The 13336-nt window shown below is 37.7% G+C and overlaps 1 pseudogene; it reads left to right on the forward strand.

Moving 5' to 3' along the window:
- LOC100724204 (sorting nexin-2-like) overlaps positions 1–10460 on the forward strand; it is a 95673-nt pseudogene extending 85213 nt beyond the window's left edge.
- Positions 10461–13336: the final 2876 nt, after the last annotated feature.

The following is a 13336-nucleotide window of genomic DNA, read 5'->3' on the forward strand; positions in this document are numbered from 1 at the left end:
CTTTCCCTCCTCTATTATCCCCCTTCCTCTGATCTCTGGGCCCCCTTTTCTTTTGAGAAAGTTTTATCTCTACTTCCTACTATTTTAAAAATTTTGCACTTTATTTATAATTTAGGTTTCTCTAAAAAGAGAAACCAGCTAATTGTCCTACAAAAGGTATTATTGCAAATTCTGGTTGCCTGAAATGGTCAGAAGTTGTACTAGGTAATAACAGAGAAGATTGTTTGGCAGGAACCACAGAAAGAGTTTCCTTGGACAGCCCAGAAGGGAGCCTATCTTGTCCTAGGAACTTTACTTTGAAGTCTTGCCTGTTATCCCTACTACACTTATTGTTTCTAGAATTTGATCATAGTGTGCTTGCTCTAGTGATCTTCAGTAGTTACAGAGAGGTGATTAAAAAGTGAATGGAGGTATATTTGACATAGAAATTGTATCAGATCCAGGAAAACTTACATGGCATTTAAAGTAACAGTACAGACTTCTCTTTCCATGTACAGTATGAATGAATTTTCAGTTAAAAGAAGACTCAGTGACTTTCTTGGTTTAAGCAACAAATATACAAGCTCTCACATGTTGGGTTCTATTGTACCACAGATCCAGCTCCAGAAAAGAGTACAATAGGTTGGACAGACAAAGATGGTGAAGCAGTAAGCCACGGAGAAAGCAGTCTTTCTGAGAGTCAGCATCCAGACTCTGGAATATAGCATTGTGAGGAAGACAAGAAGGAGGGAAGTGAATCTGAAGTGCAAATGAAAGCCTATGTAAAGAGTAAAAAGAGGAACTCCAGTGAAGAAGGAGGTAGCTGATGGCATCTTTTCCCTGAGATGGGACTCACTGCCCAAGAGGATTAATTCAAACCTGCAAACCCATGGTAATGGTGATAGGTGGCAACCCTGGAGGCCTTTGCAGAGAGATGCAGTAATGGAGGAGAGCAGCAGACATGAGGGACTTCACTGGCTGGTGGTTTCAGTACAGAAGACTTGATCCTCCCATGGGAGAGAGCAATTGGCTGGCAGCCATCTTGTAGATGAGCTGACTAAGCTCAGAATCTGGAACTGCTGCTGGCTCAAGATCCCAGCTGGACTCAGACCCTCAGAAATTGCTTGGATTCTAGTGATTCTAGTCTTGGGGTGGGCCTGCTGAGATTACCCACTACCCCACCAAAAATGCTGCTGGCTTGCTGTGAGAGATCTGCATGAATTAGGACTCTGTCTCCACAGGTTGTCTACTAGTGAAACCTGAAAGAACCTTGGAAGTAGAACTTTTTCCTTTCCTTTCCTTTTTTTTTCTTCCTCCTTCATTGTTTGATCTTGTTTTTATATGAGTGTGAACATGGCTTTTAGCCTCTTTGTGGTTGTTCTGTTCCGTTCTTCCTGTTATATATCCAATCTCTCCTTTCGTTCAGTCTTCTGCACCAGTTTCCTGAAGTTGATGTGATTCCCCTTTGTCCTCTGACCTTATTTCTAATCTCTTTATCTTCTTCTACTTCTCTATTTTCTCCTTAATCCATTTTAAATTTTAACACCTAAGAGCAAAATCAACTTGTATACTGCATATAATTTTCTGGTTTATTTCAGATTTTGTTATATAACCACAAATCCAGCTCTATGGTTAAAAGTGGCAAATTAATGGTTAACTCAGTCTGTCATTCTCTAAGATGTGTTTGATGCTATTGGTACCATTAGAGCCATTGATATAATTGTTCTAAACAGCTGTTGGTCCTGGGATTCCATGACTGAGCTTGATTAAAGATCATAGAAAATACTGTGGCACAGTGCTAAAGAACCAGGGACTAGGCCAAACAATCAACAATTTCTCATCTCCAACAAAATGAAGAGGTAAGATCTTCCAACAGACTCAAACCCCAAACCAACGACACCTAGAAGATACCTCAGAGAAGTAGTCATCACCTATGGATCCTAAATACTAGCGGTAAAGCAACCCACCATAGGCAATTTACAAACATCACTCCAGGAGTTACATTAAAAAAAGAAAGAAAAAATGAGAAGACACTTAAACAAAATGCAACCACAGACATGAAGTTCATCAAAGGTAAATCCAGGGATCAATGAAGGGGGACAATCAGAAAGACTGGCATCTGACTCCCTGAATGGTAACAACAAAACAATTGAATGAGGTGCTGGAAAAAATGAAATCAGAAATAATCTCTCAGAAAAAGGCTATGCTTAGTAATACTGGAGCAGATACAGACAAAAATGCTAAGCTTAAGTAAATAATACTCAGCATACAAAATAATCCAGCATACAGAACAAAAGGAATCCATAAAGTAGATTCAGGAGAATAAAAAGAACTACTAGAAAATATTTGAAGCAGATTAGGCCAGTGTGAGGATAGGATCCCAGAAATTGAAGATAAACTTGCAGTTAGTGACCAGGAAAAGAAAGATTTCTCAAAAATAGCAAAGAACCATGAGAAATAAATCCATGAACTGCTAAATAAGTCAAAGAAGAATAACTTAAGATTGATTGGAGTCAATGAAAAACCAAGAAATACCATAAATGATATTAAAAAATGTTCACAGATGTCATGGCAGAAAACTTTTCTGGTAGAAAAAAAGAATTTGACATACAGATAAGTATGGCATTTAAATTCCAATTAGCCATGGTCAAAAAAATTCTACAGCCAGGCATATCACAGTCAAGATTCCAGAAATTCAACGTAAGAGTAGAATGTTAAAAGCCGCTAAGAAAAGGAAATAAATCACTTATAAAGTAAAGCTCATAAGAATCACATCTGACTTCCAAGCACAAACTTTCAAGTCAAAGAGAGATTGGAGTGAAATATTTCAAGTTCTAAAGGAAAACAACTCTCAACCCAGATTGATGTACCCCACAAAACTATCTTTGAAAGATGATGGAGAAATGAAATACTTTCATGACAAAGAACATCTGAAGAAATTTATAACCACCAAACCAGCATTCAAAAATGTTCTGAAGGACATTCTAGAAAAAGATAATAAGGGCTCTAACTTCATGAATCTCAATAGAAGAAGACCTCCAGGCAAGGCAAACAACTGGGGAGGGGAGAAGGAGAGCCAACCATAGGGTGCATATCAGTTGTAACCATCAATGTTAATGGTCTCAATTCACCCATCAAAAGACACAGACTGGCAGAATGGATCAAGAAACAGGATTCAATAATATGCTGCTACAGGAAACACATTTAATTAAAAAAGAAATTCATAGACTCAAAGTAAAAGGATGAAAAACAATACTCCATGCAACAGAAACTCAAAAAAAAAAAAAAAAAAAAAAAAGCAAGGATAGCTACATTATTTTCAGACAAAGTGAATTTCTTTAAAATTTTTTTTTATTTTAAAAAGGGTAAAACTAAACAAAACAAAACAGATCAGAAGAAAGCAATGTAAGTGACACAGATTTCAAAGCAAGACAATAAGAGATCTACAGTGGCTATGATACTGTATCTTGTTTTCTTCTAAATAGTTATCTATATTTTCATACACAATGAATTCATAAAAAGCAAAATAGTATAAAACTCATCAGAATAGGGTAATGAAGGCATTATAGGCCTTCAAAGCCAGACAATAGGAAAATTAACAATGGCTGACATAATGTCTCTTGTTCTCTTCAAATAGCTGTCCATATCTTCATGTATGTTGAAATTAAACAGTACAAAAAAGACTAAAACCACTCTGAAAAAAGAATAGAAGCATTACTGGATCTCACAGCATGACAATATAGAATCAGCAATGGATGCCTTAATGTCTGTTTTTTTTTCAAAGTAGCTGCTCATTTCATCACACTTAATATAATCGATTCTGGTAAACTGTTTAGGAGAAGTTCTAGGCATGTATAAGCCTCTACATATATACCTATCATTTCTGCATTACAGGGAAAAATAAAACAGATTACTAAAAAATAAGAAACTAAAAAGCCAAATAAATAACAGTAGCAAAGAGCCCAAAACAATGATGATATAGGCTTTCAAAATAAGGTGGTAGGAATAGAAGGTTGATATTTTCCATAGTGATCTTCAAGAGTTCTTCAGGTCACCAGACACAAACATGCAAAATTGTTCCAATCCTATGAATGGTAACTGCTTTGTTCTATGAAATTATAGAATTTTTAGCATAATCATCTTAGCTATCCTAAGTATACTTATACAAATTTAGATATTTTTTCTTTTCCCTCCTCTTCCCTGAGGCATTATTTTTCCCCCTTTGAACAGACTCTTACCCTTTCACTGTATTTATTGAGGATTTTGTATCTTATGTACTCTTACCATTTCTTACACTAGGGAGACAATATGGTATTTACACATATGAGTTTGATTCATTTCATTTATGAGTATGGTCTCAAGTTGCATCTACTTACTTATAAATATCTCAATGTGATCATTCTTTACAGCTGATAAGTAGTCCACTGTATAAAAGTACCACATATTTTTATCCATTCCTCAGTTGATAGGCATTTAGGTTGTTTCCAAGATCTGGCTATTATGAACTGTGCCGCTATAAACATGGGTGCACATATATCACTGTGACATGATGTTTTCAGTTCTTCTGGGAATGTTCCCAGAAGTAGAATAGCTGGGTCAAATGAGACTTACAATTCCTGCCTTTTGAGGAGCCTCCAGACTGACTTCCACAGTGGTTGTAGCAGTCTACACTCCTACTAACAGTGCAGGAGAGTTCCTTTTCCCCCCACAGCCTCTCCAGCATTTGTTGTTGGTAGTTTTCTTTATCCTGGCCATTCTTTCTGGGATGAGATGGAATCTCAGTGTGGTTTTAATTTGCATTTATCTAATGACCAATGATGCTGGAAGCTAGTATTACTCTAATACCAAAACCAGAGAAAGACCCAACCAAAAAAAGCGAACTATAGGCCAAACTTCCTAATGAACATAGATGCAAAAATTCTCAATAAAATATTGGCAAACAGAATGCAGCAAATCATCAAGAAGATTATACATCACTACCAAGTGGTATTCATCCAAGGAATGCAAGGATGGTTCAACACCTGCAAATCAGTAAGTGTAATCCATCATATCAATTGGGCCAAAAATAAGAATCACATGATAGTCTCTATAGCTTTTGGTAAGGCCCAACACTCAATCATGGTAAGAACATTATAGAAAATTGGAATAGATGGTCTTTACCTCAATATGATAAAATCCATCTATGACAAACTAACAGCCAGCATCATATTAAATGGCCTAAAACTGAAAGCATTAACTCTAAAATCAAGAACAAGACAAAGATGTCCATTATGACCACTTCTATTCAAAATAGTGCTGGAAATATTAGACAAAATGAATTTCAAGCCAAGACTGATTAAGATGAAGAAGATCACTATATCCTAGTAAAGGGAACAGTTTAAGAAATAGAGGCAGTAATCATGAATATATATGCAACAAATACCAGTGAACCCAACTATATAAAACAAATATTAATGGGTGTGAAAAATCAAGTAAACATTGATATAACTGTATTTCAGGATCTCAAAAACCCCTGTCACAAAAATACAGATCAATTGGTTAAAAAATTAACAATGAAATATTAGAACTAAACTGAACTTTTGAACAAATGGACCTAGTAGATGTCTACAGAGTGTTCTACCCCATGATATAATATCACATTCTTCTCAGCTGCACATGGTATATTCTCCAATATAGGCCACATATTGGCCCATAGAACATGCTTAAGTAAATGCAAAAGAATTCATATTATCCTATGCATACTATCAGACCACAGTGCAATGAAATTGGAACTCAATGATAAAAGAAACCACAAGAACTTCTTAAACATATGGTGTAGGGAGCGGCGCAACCACCCCGCTGCTGTCTCCCCACCTCTCCCTCATATGGGCACATAATGTGCCTACATTAACCATAATCCTCTCCTACTCACGTCATGTACACTGACGTGATGATGACCCATCAGAGATCACCCTGCAGCCTCTTCCTGTCCCACCGGCCCACCCTTGCCCTATAAAAGCTGCGACCACTTCCTCAATAGACGAGACTTGATCGGACTTCCTCAACTTGCCTCCATCTCTCTGTCTCCTGCCCTGTCTCTGTTAATCCCCGTTCTTTCTCCAGGAAACTGCCCCGCAGATCTGGATTGACCTGTGGGCCAGGTCAATAAGGAAATTAAATAGCACCCAATGCATCACAGATGAAATTAAAGAAGAAATTAGACAATTTTTATGGTTGAGTGATAATGACAGTACAACATACTGGAACTTGTGGGACACATGAAAGCAGTCTCAAGAAGAGAATTTATAGAAGTAAATACTCATATTGGGAAAATAGAGTTAAGCACATGTAAACAGTTTAATGATGGACCTCAAGCTTCTAGAAAAAGAAGAGCAGGCTAAGCCAAAAATTCATATAAAAGAGGAAATTATAAAGATCAGAGCAGAAATTAACACATTGGAGGCTCAAAAAGCAATACCAAGAATACATGAATCCAAGAGTTTGTTCTTTCAAAGATTAAATAAAATTGACAAACTCTGATAAAACCTTATCAAAAAGAAGAGCCTCAAATCCATGAAATTAAGAATGAAAAGGGTTAAATCACAACAAACTGCAAAAATTGAGATTATCTATAGATACTTTGAAAACTTGTATTTTAATAAGATGGACAATGCAGAAGAAATTGACAGATTCTTAGATACATACGAATTTCCAAAACTGAACCAATAAGATATAAAAACTCTAAATAGCCCAATATAAATAAATGTAATCAAAGATGTAATTAAAAGCCTATCAACAAAGAAAAGCCTAGACCCTGATGGATTCACTGCTGAAATCCATAAGAAATTTAGTGCAGACCTAATACCACCACTCTCACTCTTTAATGAAATTGAAAGGGCAACAACACTCCCAAATTCATTTCTGGAAGCAAGCCTTGTAACAAAACCAACAAGGCCAAACTAAGAAACAGAAGTACAGGTCATTTTTCCTAATTTTCCTAAAAATTTCCTAATGAACATTGATGCAAAAATTCTTAATAAGATACTGGCAAACAGAATGCAGAAAATAATCAAGAAGATTATACACCATGATCAAGTGGGATTCATCCCAGGGATGCAGGGGTGGTTCAACATACATAACTTGATAAATGTAATACACCATATTAACAAAGACCATAATCATATGATCGTCTCCATAGACGTAGAAAAGCTTTTGACAAATTCCAGTGCCTATTCATGATAAAAACCCTACGGAAAATAGAAATAGATGGTCTTTATCTCAATCTGATAGCCAACATCATACTGAATGGACAAAAGCTGAAAACTTTATCTCTAAAATCAAGAATAATACAAAGATGTCCACTGTTTCTATTCTTATTCAACATAGTCCTGGAAACTTTAGCCAGAGCAATTAGACAAAAGAAAGAAATAAAAGGAACAAATATAAGAAAGGAAGAAGTTAAATTACTGTTATTTGCAGATGATATGATACTCTATGTAGAAGACCCCAAAAACTCCAGTAAAAAAATGGTAGATTTAATAAATTCAGTAGCATAGCTGGATACGAAGCCAGCCCTTAAAAGTCAGTAGCATTCTTTACATGAATAACAAACTCATTGAGAGACAAATAAGGAAAATACCTTTCACAATAAAAAAATGAAATCTCTAGGAATCAGTCTAACATAGGATGCAAAAACCCTCTAAAATGAAAACTACAGTACTCTGAAAAAGGAGATTGAAGTGGATATTAAAAGATGGAGAGACGTCTCATGCTTTTTGGTAGGAAGAACCAATGCAGTGAAAATGGCCATACTTCCAAACCTGTTACACAGATTCAGTACAATCCCAATCAAAATTCCAATAACATATTTCACAGAATTAGAGAAAACAACCCTAAAATTTATCTGGAACCAGAACAGACCTAGAATAGCAAAGGCAATTCTGGGCAACAAAGGCAAGGCAGGAGGCATCATAATCCCTGTCTTGAAGTTATACTATAAAGCTACTGTGGAAAAACCAGCATGGTACTAGAAAAAAATCAGACCTAAAGATCAATGGAAGAGATAACAAGATGCAGAAACAACTCCAGACACACTAAGCTAGCTTATCTTTGACAAAGGTGCCAAACACATTTACAGGAAGAAAAATAGGCTCTTTAGTAAATGGTGCTGGAAGCCAGATATGGTGGTGCACACCTGTAATCCCAGCACTTAGAAAACAGAGGCACAAGGATCACTGTGAGTTTGAGGCCAGCCTGGGCTAGAAAGTAAACTGAAGGCCAACCTAAAGTATATAGTGAGACTCTGTCTCTAAAAGGCCAAAAAAAAAAGTGCCACTGGAAATACTGGCTCTCTACCCAGTGAAGATTAAACTTGGACCCCTACCTTTTACCTTGCACTAAACTAAATTTGGAATGAGCCAATGAACTAAATATTAAAACAGAAACATTAAAATTGATGAGAAACAGAGTAGGCCAAACTCTTAAAAACATTGGTGTAGGCAAATACTTTATGAATGAAATTTTGATTGCACAGGAAATATTGCAACGAATCAACAACTGGGATCTCATCTTATTAAAAAGATTTTGCATAGCAAGAGAAACCACCAAAAGAGTGTTGAGACAACCCACAATGTAGGAGAAAATGTTTGTCAGCTATTCCTCAGACAAAGGATTACTATCAAGAACATATAAAAAAAAGAAAATCAGTTCTCCCAGATTAAAAAACCCAATCCAAAAATCTGAGATGAACACATACTTCTTAGATGAAGAAATACAAACAGCAAATAAATATATGAAAAAATGTTTAACATCACTGGTTATTTGAGAGATATAAATTAAAACAATATTGAGATTCCACTTTAACCTAGAAAGAATGACCGTTATCAAGGAACCAACTCATAACAAATGCTGGAGGAGCTGTAGGAAAAAAGGAACACTTCTCCACTATTGGTGGGAATGTAGACTGGTGCAACCACTATGGAAATCAGTGTAGTGATTCCTCAAAAAAGTACGATTAGAGGTCCCATTTGACCCAGTTCTTCCTCTTCTGAATATCTTCCCAAAAGAAATACAAACATCGTATCACAGTAATATATGTGCACCCATATTAATAGCAGCACAATTTGAAATAGCTTGAAGATAACATAAATGTCCATCAACTGAGGAATGGATCAAAAAGATGTAGTATTTGTATATATAAAGTACTACTTGGCCATAAAGAAGGAAAAATTTGAGACTTTCACAGGTAAATGGACCCAACTTGAGACTATATTCATAAGTGAAATAAATCAGACATGCATGTGTAAATGGCGTGTTGTCTCACTAGTGTGAGAAGCTGAAACAATATATATATGTGTGTGTACTATTTCTCTGAGTTCATTGAAGAGAAAAGTTTGCTCTGGTACTGTTCAGATAATGGAATGCAGATGGCTTTTGCTTTAGGTGACTGATTTGGGAAGGGCAATGAGCAACTTGTGTACCATTGTTGTCCTGAATGTTGTGTTTTTAAATTTTGTAGTTATTTTCTTTTTGAATTAAAATGGATTTTTAAAGGGTACAATAGGTGTGGGCAAGATCAAACTGGATAATGAGATTCGTCATCCACTGATTTTGTAGAAAATGAAGAGCAGCTCTTGAAAGGTATCTTCAGAGAACAGTAAAGGATTTGGACACTTTAAGGCAGTTCTTGGAAAGTTCCGGGGTGTTTAGGGTGGTTAACACAAAGGCTCCGAGTGGAGCGGAAATGAGAGCGGCGCCCACGGCTGCCAAGGCTGTCTGCAAAATGACAATCAAGGTAAATGAATCAGCTGCATGATATAAAGAAAAGTGACAACAATTTGAGGATCTCAACCAGCAGCTCAGGACTCCTTCATGCCAGTTTCAAGCCTTCATCTGTCATAGAAAACTATTTTGCCAACCCAGCCGCCTTGCTGCAAGTGCTCCCACGTGAGGTGATGCTGATGGCCTCGCTGCTCTATCTCGAGCTATGACTCAGCTCGCGGAGGTGAAGGCAACGCTAGACAGTGACTTCAAGCACAAGTTTTGAGGACTTTTCTATCTTTTCAGAACTAGTTAGTTACTATATTCACCCGTGAGCTGTAGTGAATGCTGTGTTCAGTCATCAGAAGTGCAGGCGGAAGTGGGAAGGTTTTACTTCGCTCAAGAAATGTGACACTGAAGCAGAAGTGATGGTCACCCACAAACCAGATACAACGCAGCTCACTAAAAATGATGTGAGAGAGTGCGGGGTTAAAGTACAACTAGGAGAGAGTTTGAAGGGATCTCTAAAACAATTCAAAAAGAAACTGGAAGCCGAGAGAAAGATTTTTAAACCATCACATATTAGAATCATTAGTACAAACACAGCAGCAGCTGATAAAATTCAGGAAGGTTTCGTGCCTGAAGCCAGGCCATTGCCTAGCAATAATACTCTTCCAGCAGATCTTTCCAAGAGGGCAGAAGGGAAGATGGGAGAGATCAGTGGGGGATATAAAAAGAAATAAGATGCGTTATGGACAAGTACCAACTCCCCATGATGAATGTAATCATAATATACTGCAAACATGGACTAATAAAAAATAATTGATGGGCCAAAAAGACATTGGACATTGGTTTCAGTTATCATGAACTTCATAGTGAGATTTGAAACCATCTAAATAAACCACTTAAAGAACAAAGGAAAATGAGTGGACAAAATAGTAATATGTGGCCCTTATAAGGAAATCTCATACAAAAGGGGCACTAACACCCGATTCTTTCTTTTTTTTGAGAAATGGTCTTGCTGTGTAGTTCAAGCTGGCCTTGAATTCACTATGTAGCCCAGGCTGGTGTCAAACTTATGGTGATCCTTCTGCCTCAGCCTCCTGAGTGCTAGGGTTACAGGTGTGCACCACCAGACCCAGCTGCATAACCCAATTCATTTTAAAATTCAGTCACACCCATGAGTAATGTAACTAGCGTTAGAAATAAATAAGATATATTTATTGGAAATAAACAAGATGTACCTCCTATGGGTAAATTCACATTCTAGCCAGGGAGACAGACATGACAATAAATAAGTCACGATTTACGACAATAATCATGGTAACATGATATATCTGAACAAGACAGGAGAAAAAGCAATAAATTTGTTTTGGAAGCCTTAGAGATTTTAAGATGCCTGAAGAATCCCTAGGACATCTAAGTAAGGTTTTGAAGGACAAATAGGAGTTTACCAAACTGAAACAGAAAAAAGAACTCTAGTCAGAGAGGACAGCACTTGCAGCATCTTGAAAGCGAAAATGAACAAACAAACAGAAAAGCCAGTGAGGTGTGTAGGGAGGGGTCTGATGTGGCTGCTCAAGGATCATCGGAATGCATACACATCTGTGAGGATCAGTGCCTTAGGCTTGCAGCCACAGAGAATGGTTAGCATTTGCTACCAGCAACACTTTGCTTCTTGCATTCTTGATATATTTCCTAAAGAATGAGTCAAGTCTATCAATGCTCTGTGCATATGGATATATATTAAAGAAAGAATAACACAGGAGGGAAGAAATTTTATAAATGTCATAGCATTGTCCTTTCTGTCTGATATATGAAATAACATAAATCCACTGCCCTCGTAAATTGAGAGAAAAGCCCAACTTTAGTGCCTGTTTACAAGAGCTATTTGCCTTGGTGAACAAAGCATCCTCATTTGCTCTGGGGGCCTTTTTATAACTGTATTATTAGGTTTTACAGAATAAGTTTGGTGGTCTAAGTCCCTGGCGTACTGGGATATGCCACAGATCTTCAAAACCCAGCTCATGAGCTTTGCTTTGCCTGCTCTGTCTGACAGTGCCATCAGGCAGATCCTGGGGAAGTTGGCAGCGGCCTGTTGCATATTTCCTTGCTAGCAACCTACTTCTCCTGCATTAGTGTTTTTCTATGAGACTTCGGATACCTCAGATGCTAGCTGGTTCTGTTAAACTTGGCCAGTTTATTTTTTTTTTTTTGAGGTTAAAAAATGCTAAATTGAACACTGCTGATTTTAGGAGATAACCTTTCTGTGTGGTGATACATTTCCTGGGCTGGACTTCAGCAGACTGGAGTCTTCTTTCAATTTTGCAACAATGAACAAGTGAATTTGGACAAATGCAAGCTTGTTCATTACTGTCTTGGTTGGAAAATTCCAGTACTTGTGGCAGAGACTGAGAGCTGCTACTCATGATGGCCCTGAGACTGTGTTTCCAAGTTCCTTTGAGTCCAGAATTGACATTGAAATATAAACAGAAGTGGTGGAGGGGTTTCCCTGTTAGGAGAAGCACCAGTTCTTTACTTGGTCTATTCTTTGCGATTCTTGCCTGAAATCGTAGGCTGGTGGCTGGTGCTCCCACAGTCATTTGGATGATGAAACTAATTTCATCATGATGGGAATCATGCACTAACGGTAGACCAGATGAAAGCAGCAATAAGCCTGCATCCCTGATGATATGATGTGGAAACTTGCATTCTAGATATAAACCACCTACTTCTGTATTTCGCATTATGTCAGCCTCTATTATTTAGGTTTTCGACTGCATGCAGCTGAAAATGATTTCTTATGTAGTTTATTCCCTTCTACCACATATCAGCTTTCTCTAAATAGCAGGGAATGCAGCTGCCAGGAACTCCAGAGAAAACAGTACCGATGAAGCCCTGGGGTTCAGGAAACAGCTTAGCTGAGGCAGCATCCTGCTTTCACTACTTATGAGCTCGTGAACAACAGCAAATGCCTTCACTGTCTCCTGCCTCACTTTCCTCTGATTTACAACAGGGACAATAATAGTAGTGCCTTCTACAATGGCTGTGAAGATCAAGTTAAGAGAGATCACTTACGTAATGTACTTGGACTTGTCCAAACCTAATTAACACTGAGCCAGTATTAATTATTGTTTTGTTTTTGCTTTTAACTCTAGCTCTGTGAATCCAGAGGTACAGCAGATAAATCCCAAGGAAGGATTTGGGTTGCTGTAGTTTTGGTGAAACTCTAGGTATCCAGAATGGCAGGACACTCAAATTGGCCTGGCCTGGATGGAAAGCCCACCGTGGAATAATGATATCAATAGAGCGTGTTAACAGAAAAAGAGGTAGGAGGTGAGGGGCGGGTATGACCATTGCTTGTCTCTCAAGGACATTGAGAAAATATATGTCTGCAGACTCACGGAAACTTTCCACAGTGGAGATTCAAGGAGTTGCTGATGTAAGCCTTCCCATCAGTCTTTGGGCCTTGGGTCTCTCTTATCAGACTCACTCAAAATTCAGATTTCATTTTCTCTCAGGTCTGAGTCAGCTCCTTGGAGACTTGGCAAAGCTGCTACCCTGATCTCCTTCTCCCTTCCCACTGACACACCTGCAATGGACCTAGTACGTGTGCAAA

The sequence above is a fragment of the Cavia porcellus genome, unplaced genomic scaffold (assembly GCF_034190915.1).
Source record: "Cavia porcellus strain 051 isolate PalLab524CR breed Dunkin Hartley unplaced genomic scaffold, mCavPor4.1 scaffold_30, whole genome shotgun sequence".
NCBI lineage: Eukaryota > Metazoa > Chordata > Mammalia > Rodentia > Caviidae > Cavia > Cavia porcellus.